General features: G+C 56.0%; 1 long non-coding RNA gene across 2 annotated transcripts in view; it reads left to right on the top strand.

The window, feature by feature from the left end:
* The window catches only part of LOC123618377 (uncharacterized), a 46,149-nt gene that overhangs the window by 26,619 nt on the left and 4,211 nt on the right, over nucleotides 1-15,319 (top strand). The window contains exon 2 of one of the 2 annotated variants that reach the window (XR_012510916.1): nucleotides 15,084-15,141. This is a non-coding gene — a long non-coding RNA (uncharacterized LOC123618377). Of the gene's footprint in view, nucleotides 1-14,993; nucleotides 15,142-15,319 lie in introns of both variants that reach the window. The other variant, XR_012510915.1, reaches the window with a different exon arrangement.

A 15,319-nucleotide genomic window follows, 5' to 3' on the forward strand; every position in this document is an offset into this window, starting at 1 on the left:
CAGGCCAGTGTCAGGGAGGAGGTGGTATCCCCTCGTCACATGGGTGTGGTCCACTGCAACCAGGGTCTTCAGTGCCTTTTTGAGAAGGTCGGATGGGATCTGAAGGTCTCCTGCGTACCCATCCTCCCCCACCCCCCCATTGCCGCTGTTTTCTTGGTCTTTTTTGCCATTGCCGTCCAAGGGCTGAATAGGTAGAAGATGCCCCCGGGAAGTCTCTGTCCTCTCCCCCTCTCTGTGTTCTCCTTCTCGTTCTCAGCTACTCCCCCCTGCAACCGCTGCGGTTTCTTTCTGATCTGAGGGTTGGCTGCACATTCACTTACCTGGGGGCTGGGGGCTGGGTGATTGTAGGGTGTCATTGTCTGAAGGGACCGGAGTCCCACACCTTCGTGGGTGGCCAAGTATGAGGGCTGCTCTGTGTGTGTCACTCTTGCACCTTCGTTCAACCATTCGCTGAGCCCTACTGTGTACCAGCACCCCTACCAAGCATCCAGGGCACAGAGGAGGGTCCTCAGGGAGCCCACTGCCACTGAGGGGGACCACAGCCAGCAAGGGAGGCCAGGCCAGGGGAGTGTCCAGCTGGGGAAAGGCAATCTTGAAATTTATTCAGGTGTGTAGATAAGGAAGAACTGGCCAGGCAGGGTGTGTGTGTTGTTGGGGAGCAGCCTAGAACTTGCTGATAAAGAGGGAACTTGGCTACGGGGCTGCCTTTGCCAAGCTCCTCCTTGGTTCAGCAAGAAGTCTGGAAGAAACAATATAGTTTGAGGAATAGACCCAGGTGGGTTGACTTCTGTAATCTTAGAGAAGTTAATGAACCTCTCTAAGCATCAATTTCATCATCTGTTAAAGGGGTAATGTCATCTGTCTCCTGGGAGCGGTGTGAAAATGATAGTCTCGCCTCTTCCACCTGTTAAATGGGGCCATAAGACTTCACTACTCCAATGGTCCAAGAAGCTGTCTCTGACTTTTGTGACTATGTACCCCTCTCAGTAAAAATGTGGGGGCACAAAGTCCCGAATATGTACAATATTCCTCACTATCAGAATCTGTTTAGCTCCTGAGTTTGAATGGCAAGAATCAGATGCCAAGCTTGATTACCGAGGCCATTACTGAAATACATTTGGTTCCTGAGTCTTGGAATAGGAAAGATATTGCAAAGAATTTCTCAGAATCTATTCAGTTCCTAAGTCAGATCTCAAGGTATACCTGTTTGTTTATTTACTTACAAATTATATACAGGTACTACTATATTGAACATATGCAGAGTAGAAGTTTCCAAAAAATGAGAGTAAAAATTAAAATGGAAAGAAAATTTTCCTTCTGAACCCCACTGGGTCATCCTGTGTTTCCCTTGGGGTGCTCTACCCCTCTCGGAGGATTCCTGGGCTGAAATGGGGGTGTGGAGAGGGAAGGATGGTTATCCGGGAGGGTCTGAGGGAATCTAGTCATAGGAGCCATTGGTCAGCAACACACTTCACACAACACACTGTCCCACCACCACCCTATGCTGTGTCCCCAAAGAGAAGGAGATACGACATCTGCCTGAAGGGGTTCGGTGATGTTCATCTTTTTCGATTATTCCGAACAGGCTACACAGAAAGAAACTGTTTCTTAAAATCTAAAAAGAACTTCCTCAAAAAACTATCTGTGCCTGGTATCTTTTTCCCCCCAGTGGTAAATTACACATGCCATGAAATTTGCCATGTTAACCATTTTTAACTGTACAGTTCAGAGCCATTAAGTACATTCACGACGTTGCACAACCATCACCACCATCCCTCTCCAGCACTTTTTCATCTTCCAGATGGAAACCCTATCCATTAGACAATACCTCCTCATTTTCCCCTCACCCCACAGCCCCGGATAACCACTGTTCTATTTTCTGTCTCTATGATTTGACCATTCTAAGTATCTTATATGAGTGGAATCTAGCACTATTTTTCCTTTTGTGTCTGACTTCTTTCACTTAGTAGCATCGTTGTCTTCAAGGTTCACCCACGTTGTAGCATATATCAGGATTTCCTTCCTTTTTAAGACGGGATGATACTCCATTGTATGTATGTAGCGCAGTTTGTTTATCCATTCCTCTGTCAATGGACACTTGGGTGGGTTCCATCTTTGTGGATGAAATGTGAATAATTGTGAATAATTCTGAATTGCGAATAATGCTGCTGTGAACACAGGTGTACAAATACCTGTTCAAGTCCCTGCTTTCAATTCCTTGGTGCCTTGTACAGAGAAGCTCCTTTGACAGGTTTTCCCCGTGGTTGTGGGTCCAGTGATCACAGTTTTGTAAATTACAGCATGCTTTGAGGATGGTCACAGATGTACGTGGAAGCACAGGACAGTGTTATGAGGGTGCAGGAAGGCAGGGAAAGGACAAATGGGGGAAGACCAGAATTTGGTGGCTGACTCGGGATTCCTCAGGCAGACAGTGTGGGGAGGACAAAGCTCAGAGGATGGAGGGAGGCTGGTGTGTCTGCGCAGGTGAAGCCACCTGGCTGAAGGGTAGGGTGTGGAGGAGACAGATGGGGAGAGTGGGACAGGGCCCAGACCTTTGAGGGCATGGTCTGATATGCTGAGGAACCCAGATTTCTCCTGGAGGGAAGAGGGAGCCAGGAAGATTCTTGGGTAAGTGAGGGAGGGGGGCCTAGGTAAGACTCACCCCACTCTTGAGGTCAGGCTCAACTGCTGGTGCCTCCTGGAACAGGGAAGACCCGGCGAGGAAGAGGCCTCCGCCCCACAGCAGGTTTCTCCCTTCTCCGTGGTGTCCCCGACCTCTCGCCTGCCCAAGGGGTCTGGTCTCCTCTGTGGTCCTTCCCGCCGCTTTGAGTGGACCTGCTCCGTCTGCTTGGCCTCTTCACGCTTTTCAGTCTTAGTGCCCTTTCCCAGGAAGCATCCTGGATGTGATCCCATCTCCGCAGACACGCCTGCATGCACACTCACTGTTCCCACCCAAGCTCATTGGTGTGCACTCACACCCATACACAGATGTGCACTTGCACACAACCACAGCACCCACACATGCACGTGCACAACTCACCCTCTCACACGCATGCACACACTCATCACAATACCCTCTCACTCCCACACCTACACATGCATGTGGTCACACACACACACACACACTCTCATCCACGTACACACATGAACACAACACTCACACACACACACAATCTCCCCTCCCCCACTTTTCCCCATCTCTCTCATTTCCAGACTTCTCTGGGGTGGGGGCCAGAACTATTACTGAAATCTATGAGGTGTCAGTCAATGGGTCTGCCCTTTCCAGGCCTCCTCATGACAGTCTCCCTGGGTGGTTAAGTCGCCGCAGCGTACAGATGCGCAAACAGCTGGGGAGCTGATGTCCTTGCAGGAGCTGCTGGGCCCTGACTCTGCGTCCTCTTAGCAGTGTTCATGGCCAGCTCAGGGGTTTTTCTCTGTCATAAGCTCACTTCATCAAGTTGGCAAGACCTCCCCTCCATGGTCAGAACCATGCTGTCTCCTTCTCTTGTATCTCCTACATGGGCTGGAACTCTAAAGATGCTCAGTAAATTATCTTAAATCAATGACTCTGAATTCTGATGTCAAGGGGGGGTCTTAGGAGCCACGTTGTGTTCCTCTGCCTGGAATGTCCCTCCTTCCACTCGCAGACTCACCTTTCAGGGCCCAGCCCTCGGGCCATTCTTGGGAAACCCTGCCCCTACCCCCAAATCCTGATCCATCATGTTTGCGTCGTTCAGTTGGACTTCACCTCCCCATGAGACTCTTTCAAGATTGTTGTTTGTTTACTCATCTGTCTCCCCCATGGGGCTCGGAGCTCCCTGGGGACAGGGCTGTCTCTGATTCACCTTTGGGAGCCCAGATGCTCCCGGGGCCTGTGCAGAGCAGGCTCCTGGAGAATGTGCCTTGACTGGAGGCACAGTGTAGGATCCTGAGCCTTCTCCCTACATGTGATGGTTCCCTTCCTGCCGAAGAGGGCTCTCCTGCCTGCTTCCGGGAAGGCTTTGGTGGAGGACTCCCCTCAGGTGCCACTGCCCGAATCCCCCATCACCCCATGCATGCTGACCTTCAGATGTACCAGGCTGGAGAGGAGGCCACCTTGGTCGGTGCCCTTGGCCATCCTCCTGGGAACCGAAGCCCCAAGTGCGCAGCTTATGAGCAAAGCCACCTGGTTTCTTTCTTTCCCCTGCGTGCCCAGGACAGCTGGATTGGTTGACCTTGGGAACCTGGGGCCCCTTCCCTCCCAGCATGGACAAGGCAGTGGGTACAGAGGAGAGTCCAAGGGACCTGGGATCAGCCCTCTCTCTGCCACCAGCTACCTCCCTGAGCCTCAGTTTCCTTCTCTGTATTGCTGGGGGTTGTTTCGCTGATCCTAGGGCCCTCCCCAGCTGTGCCCTTCTGCGACTGTGGGAGTCTGAGAGCAGAGACGGGAAGGAGAGATGGCCCCTCTCTCCCCACCACCTCTCCCTGTCCCTCAGGGTCACCCCAAATACGCCCCCTCCCCCGGCTCCCTGGAACTTCCCTGCAGCTGCAGGCCTGGTGAGACAATTGGGTGTTTTAGAGAAATACATTTTTGGGCTAATTTGCCATGCATAAGTGTTTCTCTTACCCTTTAAAGGCGGAGAACAAAGAGGCCTTTCTGCACCCGGGCAGGCTGCTGGGGAGGGGACCGCAGCTGTACCGGGCCGAGACCCTCCTCCCTCCCTCATCCCTGCGAGCGCCCCACCACACCGCTCACCGCCCCCCAGAAGAGAGCCTGGACTTTCCCAGCCTCCCCCAGCCCTCTGCCCCCACTGCCTCTGAGGCCCCTCTGGCCCTGCCCCACCCCAGCCCCCACCCTCCCACCAGCTGCCCCAGGCGAGAGGGAAAGTGTGCGTGGGTGGGAGGATGGATGGGGAGGGGGCATGTGGGGAGAGAGCAGCTTTCCACGTGGCTCGCTGGGGTGGTGACGGCCTGGCGGGGTGTGTGTCTGTGTTCCTGCGGCTTGTGCCATGTGGTCACAGGGTACGTGATGGTGTCTGTCATCAGGTGAATCACCAGTGTGTAGGGGGCAAGTGGCAGTCACTGCCTTTGTTCATTTTTTCATTCGTTCATTCATTCATTCATTCATTCATTCAACTAATCTCTACTGAGTGGCCACCATGGGCAGGTCTCGGGTGCTCCTGTCCTGGAGGGATAAAGAGACCCCGAAGATTACAGTAAATCGAGCTAAGTTCCAGCACTGCTTAGAGGAGGTGCATCTATGGAGGGGGCTTCATGAGCAAACGTGCAGAGGCATGAGAAATAGGCGTGTCGTCCTGCGTGGGGAGGGAGGCCTTGTGCACAAAGTGGCACAGGGTCAAGGACAGCCTCCCTTGCTGGTGCTGATGGTCCCGAAGCTGGTGGACTCTGCAGCACGCCCTCCCTGACCGCAGTTCACCATCTGCACCTTTGCTCAGGCCATTCCTTTCATCTGGAACTCCCTCCTCTCACTCTCCTCTGTTCTGAAGCTCCACCTCTGCTCTTGGCCCCTGACCTTCCTCCATCAGGACTGGCTCCTCAGCTGTCCTCGTCTGTCCCCCTGGCACAAACACACAGAGGGCTGTGAGCTGCTCTCAACCTGTCTGCACCCTCCCCCATCTTCACGAGCTCATCGAGGTCAGGGCCCTGCGTGTCTTCCCAGCACCTAGCACCAGGGCTGTGCCCAGGAAGGGAGCAAGGAGGGCTGGGCGCCCCTCCTCTATATTTCTAATAGCAGGGCTAATGTTTACTGAGCAGCTACTGCCTGCCAGACACTGCGGGCACATCTGTTAACTTATTCAGCTGCAACAGCTTTATAAGGTAGGAGCTATGACACATCACTGTTCTACAGATGGGGAAACTGAGATACGGAGCAGTTGGGATTTTGCTGAAGATCAACCAGCTCCCAGGGGAAGAGGCATCAGAGTCTGGGCTGCAAGCCATTACATCTGCATTGCCTGAGAGCCACCGCTCCCTGGAGCCTTCCGGGATGGACTGGCTTCTCTGAGTTCTTCCCTCATCCTGCGGCAAGCTCTGTTTGCTCCATCCTTGGGCCCTGACTCTGCCCCGTGTACCTGTGAGAGATGGCTAGACATTGAGGTTTGGCTGCAGGAGGTCGCCTCTTGGGAACCATGAGGGGCTTGGGGACTTAGACAAAGAGGCAGGGCCAGGATGGGAGGCCAGGCTGCTTCTTTCCTGCTGCACAGCGCTGCCTCAGGGGCAGGGACGGCCTCTGGTACTTGGATTTCAGGACCAGCAGAGCCCCTTGTAACAATCCCACATGGTCCCCACCATGGTCAAGATGTCCAATGGCACGACTGACAACTCCCAATGTTCCAAATGTCAGTGCAGGGTAACTGATCTGTGCCTTCATGACTCGTGTGTGTGTGTGCGTGCTCTTGCCTCTGGCTCTGGGTGTGCTCAGGAGGTGAGTAGAGGGCAGAGAGTGGGAGGGGACAGTGGCTCCACGGCCACCCGAGTCCTCCGCGTGGGATGGAGATGAAGGGCCTGCCATCTGCCCCTGCACACTCCCACAAACACACCCTCTGAGGGTCAGAGCAAAACAGGCAGAGAGCGGGATGTGGCTGTTTGCCCTGCGGGCTTGAGGGGGAGCCTGGCTCTGAGGGGCAGGCAGCTCCAGGCCTGTCTGAACAGTGGCGCTGAGACTCGCCAAAGGCCCTGCAAGTCCCAGCTTCTCCATCACAGCAGACTGACGGGCACTTATGGATGCTGACTGTGTGCCTGGCCTGTGGGTGGGGCAGGGGCGGGTGGACAAGGCCTCTGCCCTTTCAGAGGAACCCCAAGTCTGAGAGAAAAGAGCATCCAGAAAATGGAGTCCAGGGATCTGAGGCATAAGTGGTGTGGTCTGCCACAGTGTGTTGAGGGGAGGCAAAGCCAGCTGAGGAAGGGGTGTCACCCACGGGGAACTTGGGGAAGGAGACTGGAAGGTTAGAGACTGAGGAGGAGTGGGAGGGTATATGTATACATTCACAGAATCCTAGGGTATAAGAGGTAGGTTCTTGGACATTACCTAGTTCAAGTCTAGTTCATATAGGGCAGAAATCGAGGCCCAAGGGGAAGAGGGGACATGCCCAAGACAGTGATGGAGTCAGTTCAACAAGCTGTTCCTAAGCCTGTGGGGCACCAGGCTGAGGGCTCACCCTTACAAAAGGGCCTGTCATGCCTCAGTTAGCTGTGGTCTAGTGGGAAAATGGACACAGACAGATAAGCACTACTTAGTGCCATGAGTGTGACCATCAAAGCAAGCTCAAGGCAGAGGGGCAAGGGGGTAATGGAGGACTATGATCTGGGCAAGACCTCTTGGCAGAGGTAGCATCTGGGTTGGGCTTTGAAGGATGAAGAGGAGTTCAAAAGGCTGAACGGTGAATGAAGGGATTAATTTCCAGGTAACCTGGGTGGTTTAAGTTGATTCCTGTTTTTGCCACCCCTGAGGGCAGAGACCAGTCTGTCCTCCATTAACACCCCATTCCCTCAGAGGCCACCAGCAGGCTGGGGACGGCAGGAGGGTTTTGGCGTGTCTCGGTCCTGAGGCAGGGGAATGGATCCATGGTTTCCCAGAGCCCCAGGCTCAGCCAAGACCCCATTTCAATCCCGGTTGCAGAGGCTTCAATTCATCCCCTTTCTGTTCAGTCAAAGAATGTTTATTGATCACCAGTTATGAATAAACCTTACAGAGTGTGGAGGATTTCAAGAGGCAGAGATGAGGGAAGGGTGTTTCAGGAGAAGGGAACAGTATGAGCAAAGGCGTGGCTGCTGGAAAGCTAGGGCTTATTCAGTAAGCGTCGTCTGGTTTTGTGTAGCTGGAGCACAAGGGCAGGAAGGGGGCAGGTGAAGACGCAGCAGGAAAGATTGGCTGATGCTGGGACTGGACAGCCCAGAGGGGGAATTGGGGCTTTCATCTGTGGCAAGCAGGAGATGCCAATGGATTTAGAGCAAGAGTAACTCCCCCAAAAGTCCAAGACTGGGCTGGGAGCTTGAGAGAACCCAGAAGCCTCCAGGGGAGCCAGGAGGTGGGGCTCCTGGACAGCGGTGTGCTGGCAAGTGCTTAACAACCAGCTCCGTCAGGGATGGGGGGCTGGCCATAGAGGGACAGATTGCTAATGTTCACAATGTAAGCACTCCTACCAGGGCCAGTTTCAAGCCTCCAAGGTGACATCAGCAGGCTTGGAAAATTCCAGATTTAGTAATTGGCTCTCATGAGCTGGTATGAGCTGACGCCAGCACTACTACTGCGTCCTGAGTTTTAAGCTGTGGTTCCAGCGCTCAGCCCTCCTTCTCTCCTGGTTCACTCCCACGGTGACCGCACGTATGGGAGCCCAAGGACGGAGAAGTAAGAGAGGGACCACTCCGTGGTTTGTCCCAGCTCAGGGAGCTCCCCCACAGACTGAGACCAGGCCCTGTGGCTTTGAGCCTTAGCTCAGCTGCTCACGGGCTGGGTGACTCAGGCCAACCTCTCCCTCCTCGGGCTGACTCACTTTGCAGGATCACTCCTGGGATGAGAAGATGGTGCTGTGGGAAAGAGGGGATGGGGCAACATTGGGCTGAGAAGGCCCCGGGAGCATGGGCAACGGTGCCCTGGGGATGGGGCACAGGCCCACCCACTCCCACGCACCCCCACCCACCCCCACCCACCCCTAGTTCATTCACCTGGCAATACTATCAGATGACCGGTAGGGGGTGGGGCAGGTGGGGTCCTGTGAAGTGAAGGACCTGGGGATGGGGGTGGGGAGGGTCAGAGGAGGATGCCCTGGGCAAGAGGTTTGAAGTTGATTACAGACCAACACCTCAAACTCTGCCAGTGGAAGGGTGGGCTGCTGGGCCTTGATACATGTTGGTCCCTCTGCCTGGTGCTGCCCCCTTCCTCCCTGTTGCTTAGAAAACTCCTACTCATCTGTCAGGCCTCAGTTCCAGCACAGCTCTTCCAAAGAGCAGGGCTGAAAAGCACGAGTTTGGGCATCATCAGACCTGTGAGACAGCCTGCTTAGTTTTTCTCAACCTCATCTGTAAAATGGGGACAATGAACTACATAGTTTGTAGGATGGTTGCGAGGATTACACGAGATGCGCGTGGTGCAGGGGGCCCTACTTCTGATTAATGTGATACTTCTGGTAACGGTGATTCCTTGGTGGCTCTCCCTCCCCTCACTTCCCTCAAAGTAGGCTCGGCCATCTGCGTCCCCACATTGCCGTGTGGGTACCTGTTTGACCACGTGGTAATTGTGGCTATGCCTGACTCTCCTGAGGAAGGGGACTGGGTCTGATTCGCCTCCAGGACTGACCCAGGCCAGGTCTCCAGCCTCAGCCCTGACATCAAACTATGTGGTGTCCCGGCCAAGTGGCTGCTTCTCCTGGAGCCTGTTTCCTCGTGTGTGACCTGGATGACCTCTGAGGTTGCGTCCAGCTCCAAATGCTGTGAGTCTATGTCCCAAACCCGAGGCACCATCCTGCCCCCAAAGCAGCCCCCACCCCGCTTTCCCGCCCCATCAATGGCTCCACTGTTCTCCAGTGACCCGGGCGTGAAACTTCAGAGTCATTTTTGACTCATCCGCCCCTTCATCCACCCCACAGCTCCTCATCAGCCACGACAGTTTTTCCTTCAAAATGCTGCTCACATCCGCTGTCCCCTCCCTGGTCGTCTAGTCCCCTCTGTCTGAAGTCAGGATGATTTTGTCCACTTTCTAACTGCCCAATATCCCCTCACCTTCCATCACACCCAGCAGAGCTCCTGAAATTCCACCATTAGGCTCCTCCTAGGAATGCACCGCTGTTACCTGGCAGGGGATTAGCTTGAATCTGTCAGCAAGGAGCCGGACTGCTCCCTTGGGCTGAGTGGGCCCAGGGGAGACAGGGATCTCAGTCTTAGGGGAAGAGGAGGGGCCCTGGGTGGAGCCTGGGGGTGCACACAGTAAACTTTGACCCTTCCCTGTTGCTACGGGTCATCTCCTGAGCCAGCTCTCCAGGTGATCACACACATGTTCACATCTGTTGCCTCTGTTCTTTGTTAGGTCCAGCGCTGAGCTAGGTCTTGAAGGATGAGGAGTTCTGTTGGAAAATGATGTTTCAGCTGAGGCAAGCAGCCTGTCCTTGGAGTGGGCAGAGGAACTCGGAGGTGTACAGGGTGGCTGGTGCTGAGAGGGACCAGGTGGGCTAGGGAAGGCCTCCCTGATGCTCAGGGGTGAACAACCTCAGGGACCCCTTTTCTCCATTCATGCTCCCTAAGGGGAGCTGACATCCCCAAACTGGGAGGCAACTCCTCTCTGTAAAAAAAGTCAAAGTGACAATCTGTGGGCCGAGCACTTTACAGTTTACACAGCACTGTCCTTCCCTCAGTTTGTATCTTTCTTTCCAGTCTGTGAGGTAGGACTGGGCAGGGCTTGTTGCTCCCATTTCACAGATGAGAAAGCCGAGGCTTATAGAGTGGAAGGGGCTTGCCCAGGGTGATCAGCTAGAACTTGGCAGAGCCAGGCCTGGAATTTCCCTGGCCCTGGATCCCAGAGTCTAGAAGTTTCAGGGAAAAGAGAGAAGAGAGGTGGCTCAAGCTTGGGTGCCCCAGGTCCTCCTGGGGAGGAGCTGGTTCTGTGGGATTAGATGGGGCAACAGGCCCAGCTGCTGGGACCGAGGACAATGCCCACTGGGTCTCGCCAAGGCAAACCCTGCTGGGCTGGCATGGCCTCTGCAGCTGAACCCCCTTCTGGGGTGCGCTGGGGGCGGGGGTCTGGCCCGAGGGAGCAGGAGGGACTGGGGGGCGGATTTGTGTTTCCACTTGATTTCCTCAGTTGTTTTCTAAGAGCGGTGGCAGGATCCCCAGGGGTGGGGAGGAGGCGGGGAGGCCGGAAGGCACCACGGCCACGCAGCCCGCCCCCCATGTGACTGCCCTGATTGACGACAGTGCCGCGTGGAAAGGCCTCGAGGCTTCCATCCTGGTGAGAGTGTGACGCGGGCCAGGGCACCGGGCCCGTGCTGGGTGACTTCCCGCATGACCTGTACCATCTCCAGTGCTCTCTGCGCTGGGCCCAACCCTTAGATGGCGCATGCCCGTGACCACCGCCTGACCCCACGCAGCACAGCCCCAGGGCTGGGCACCCAGGACCCCAGTCCTCCCGGTTCCCCTCTGACCTCTCCAGCTGGCCCTCTCAGCTCCGTGGCCAGTCCCCTCTCCCCCTGCTGCCCTGCCACGAGCCATCCGTCCGGACTGCGGCAGCCTGGCCACGCTGGGCTCATGTCCTCACTGGTTGTTCTTCCTGCCTTCCAGGGCTGTGCGCACTCCGGTGACTGGCCCCAGGCCTGGCCTCTCCCCCTTCCCTCACCCCTGTGTCCTGGGCCTGTTTCCACCTTCTCAGACCGGTTGCAGAGGAGTGCGGTCAGCCACTTACAGTTTCAAATCCGTTCCGCCACCTCCTGGCTGTGTGGTGGCAGTTGAATTTCAGCCCTTCTCTGGACTTAGATGCTGGATCTAGAGAGAAAGGGGTGCCTGGCCCAGGGTTGGGTGGGGAAGGGAACATAAGAGCTCAAAGGAGCCAGGCCTTTACGTTAGAACCCCAGCTTTGATACCAGTCGTGCACCCCTGGACGATGATGACACCTCTCAGAGCCTCAGTTGCCTCCTCTGTAAAATGGGTATAGTAATTGTTCCTTCCCATTGGGATGGAAAGAACTATTCCCAGGGGAGGGATTCTCAACCTGGCTTAGAGTTCAGAGAGGGCTTCCTAGGGGGGTTGTGCCTCATAGCTGTGGACAGTGGGTCAGAATCCACCAGAAAAACACAGGGAGAGTTCTCACAGGGAGGGCAGGGCTTGAGCCAAGGCTGGAGGTGGAAGCCAAGAGCTTTAAGCTCAGGCTGGAAGGGGTGGAGGTGAGACTTGGAGCCCTGGCCTAGGAGAAGCTGGGGCTTTCCAGGATCCCACCCCAGCCTCCCCACCCCACCTTGCCAGCCAGGGTGCTGCCGACATCTTTCCTGCTCGAAAGTCTGACTCCCCCCTCTGTGCCTTTGCTTGTGCTAGTCCTTCCGCCTCCCTCCTGGGCCTCCTGGCTGATGCAGACCCTACCCATCTCCCATAATATGTGCAGCTACAACTCGCTTCCTCCAGGAAGACTTCCCTGCCCCCCACCATGGCCACCCCCCTCCCTACCCTTCTCCCTCACTCTCCTGCTCTGGTTTTCCCGCTCTCCTCTGCAGCACTGCCTGTTGTTCAGATCCATGGTGTTAGATCATCTTGTAAATGGTTCATGGGCCTGGAACCCCGCAGGAGCCCAGTGACCATTAACCATCGCCACTAGCAGCCTCCCTGCCAGCTTTCCGCCCACCTCAGCGCATGCCCACCTTCCACCTTGTCTGATCCTTGCTACCACTCTCTGGGGCTCATTTGACAAATGGGGATGCAGAGGCTGGAGAGGCCAAGGCTGCCTACAGCAAGTCAATTGGGGGCAGACAGGATTACAAGGGTCTCTCTCACCTGTCCCATGGTGCCTAGCCCAGGGCTGGGGTCCAAAAGGGGCATGTTCCCTTTCTGTTCAGTTAGAATCCCCAAGTCTGCCCTCTTTTGTCCTTCTGGGCCTTGCAGCCTCCCTCTCCTACCCACTGGCCCTTCTGCCATCTGAAGCTCCCCTGATACTGTCACTAATTTCTGTAGAAACTGCCCCCTCCCAGCTCCAGGCACTTGACAGGGGCTGAGCGGAGGCCCCACAGGTGCATCAGGAACACGCAGAGGTGCAGGGAAGACCCTGGCTTGAGGGGCTGGGAGGCGCTGCCTCTCCCAAGCTGGTGACTGTGAGCCACACTGGCCCCCGAGGATTGAGCTGTACCCACCGAACCTGCGAGGAGCATGTGGTGTTACACAAGAGGAAACTGAGGCTCTGGGAGGCCAGGGACCTGCCTGAGTTGGCAGGGGGCCAAGCCCTTGCTTTGCTGGGCCATTTGCTGATGTCACAACACAGTGGGGCTGGGGGTGGATAGTGTCCTGAGAGCCCTTTGTGAAGCTTTAAAAACTGCCCAAAGGAGAGGCTTTTTCTTCAACCAGGAAAGGCTCACCCTCCAGTGGTTCCCCTTCAGGTGCCTAGGGCCCACCATCAGTGGACTGTACCTGGGGGCAACCTGGCTCTCTTTAGGGCCCTGTCTGGCCCAAAGACCAAGGCACCCATTCTTAGCACCTAGAAGGTGCTGGGCCAACACTTAGTCAGAGAAGGCTTGCATCTATATTTGGAGGGTAGGCAAGCTGGAGGGAAGGGGCATGAGGGACAGGAGCATGCAGGGTTTAGGAAGCTGCGACAGAAGTTCCAGTAGGTCTCTGGCTCTCACCCTTGGCAACCTACACGGCAGCCAGAAGATCCTTGTTGAAATGGAACCCAGACCACACCAGCCCTGCTCCAAACTCTTGTGGGCCCTCTCGCCTGGGCTCCTCCAGCCTTCCCCTGATCTGACCCCCTTGCTGGCTCCACTCCAGCCACTCTGGTCTCCTGGATGTTCTGAGACTCCCCAGCACAGTCCCTCTCAGGGCCTTTGCACATGCTGTGCCCACTGTCTGGAACATTCTCCGCCCACATGTTCCTCCTCTCTCCATTCAGATCTTTGTGGAATGGTACATCCTTGCAGGGGCCTTCCCTGACCACTGTTCCTAATGTAACCCCTCCTGTCACTCTCTCCCTTTACCCTGCTTTGTCATCATCAAGCTTGTGGCCACCTGCCATTAGCTTGTGTGTTCACTTGTTTATTGTCCACTCCCAGAGGAGAACATTCGTTCTCTGAGGGCAGGGTGGTCTGGTCCACCACTGAGCCCCAGAGCTGGGGCAGTGCTGGGTACATGGCTCAACCCATATTTGTGAAAAGAGGAAGGAAGGGAAGAAGGGAGGAAGGAAGGAAGGAAGGACTGGTGGGTGGGAGGAAGGGAGAGAGGGAGGAAGGAGCTCTTTCTTGTGCTTATTCATGTGGTGCCTCCCACGTGTGGCCCCGTGTTAGGTGCTTTTAGAACAAGTGGCATCAGCAGCGGGGACCACAGCTCACTTCAGCCATCCTTGCCTGAGGTACATGTGAAGTGCCCACAGCACGATGGCTTCTTTTGGTATCTTTTGCCTTCATAACAGATGTGGTCTCTACAAGCCTGAGACCCAGGGCTGGTGGGTAGAGATGGGAAGGGAAGACAACTGGGTGGGGATGAAAGAGACTTAATTAAATTTTAAGAAAAATTTACAGCAAAATTATGCAAAGACGCAAGGGATTTACTCAGGAGGAAATATGCTCCCTGCTGGCAAAGGGAGGCCAGGGGAGGCCAGGCGGCCCTGGAACCAGGAGCCACCCTAGGACCTGCAGCTGTAGCATCAGGACTCAGAGGGGTCCCCTGAGGTAGGGCAGGCTAGGCCCAGGCAGCAGAAGCCATGGCTCCAGTACCCCGTCCAAGGGCTGCTGGGCCTCGGCCAAGCAGCCATGTTGGGACTTTGGTCCCTCCAACCACGGACCAGGCCTGGGAGACAGGAAATTGCTCGCTCAGGGCCCGAAAGGCCCCCTAAGCGTGCCCTGGCTCCCTCCTGCCTCCCACAGTGGCCTCGGGCCCCTGCACCCCGCGCCCATGGGGTTAAATCTCTCCCTGTCTCCCTCTGCTCCAAGTTGTTTTCCAAGCAAGGCAGAGAATGGTTCTCTTGTTACCAACATGGCTTCTGGGCATTGGGTAATGCGCGCCTCTTCTCCCGGCCTGCTCCACAAAGGGACCTTTTGTTCCCCTCCCTGCCCCTCTCTCTGGCTCTTCCCCGGCCCCCCACCCACCCTGACTCCCTCCTCCCCAAGCCTCCCGCCCTGCGCTGCACCCTGGGGCCGCCAGGAGTGACCGTGGCCTGGCCATGGCGCCCTCCCTCCCTGAGCGCCCTGCGAACGAGCACCGGGCCTGGTGGCTGCGGCCGCCATATTGCAGGCGGCCATGTGGCTTTGAGGAGGCCACAGAGAGGTGGCCGGAGGGCAACAGGATGTCCTCAGTGTACCTTCTGTCCCCAGGGAGGGGGGACCCTCCGGCCCCTACCCTGGGCCACCTCCCTGCGCCGAGACATGCCGCCTTCCCTCCACCATCTTGCTCCATCTGCACAGGAGTCACCGGCTGGGAGTGGCGGCCCACCTTCCGGAAGTGGAGGCTGAGGCTCAGCAGGTGAGTGTCCCAACCAGGTGCTGCAGCTGTGCCGAGCCATGCGCCTCTCCCCGCAAATCCTCCCCGAGAAAGAGACCTCAGGATGGGCCCAACCCAAGGGAAACACTGAAATGGGTCTGGACCTCCAGAGAAAGCCTAAAACCAAGTTTCCTGGAATTTTTTTTTGAAAATGAAACAG

Source organism: Camelus bactrianus, chromosome 12, assembly GCF_048773025.1.
Source record: "Camelus bactrianus isolate YW-2024 breed Bactrian camel chromosome 12, ASM4877302v1, whole genome shotgun sequence".
Taxonomy (NCBI): Eukaryota; Metazoa; Chordata; class Mammalia; order Artiodactyla; family Camelidae; genus Camelus; species Camelus bactrianus.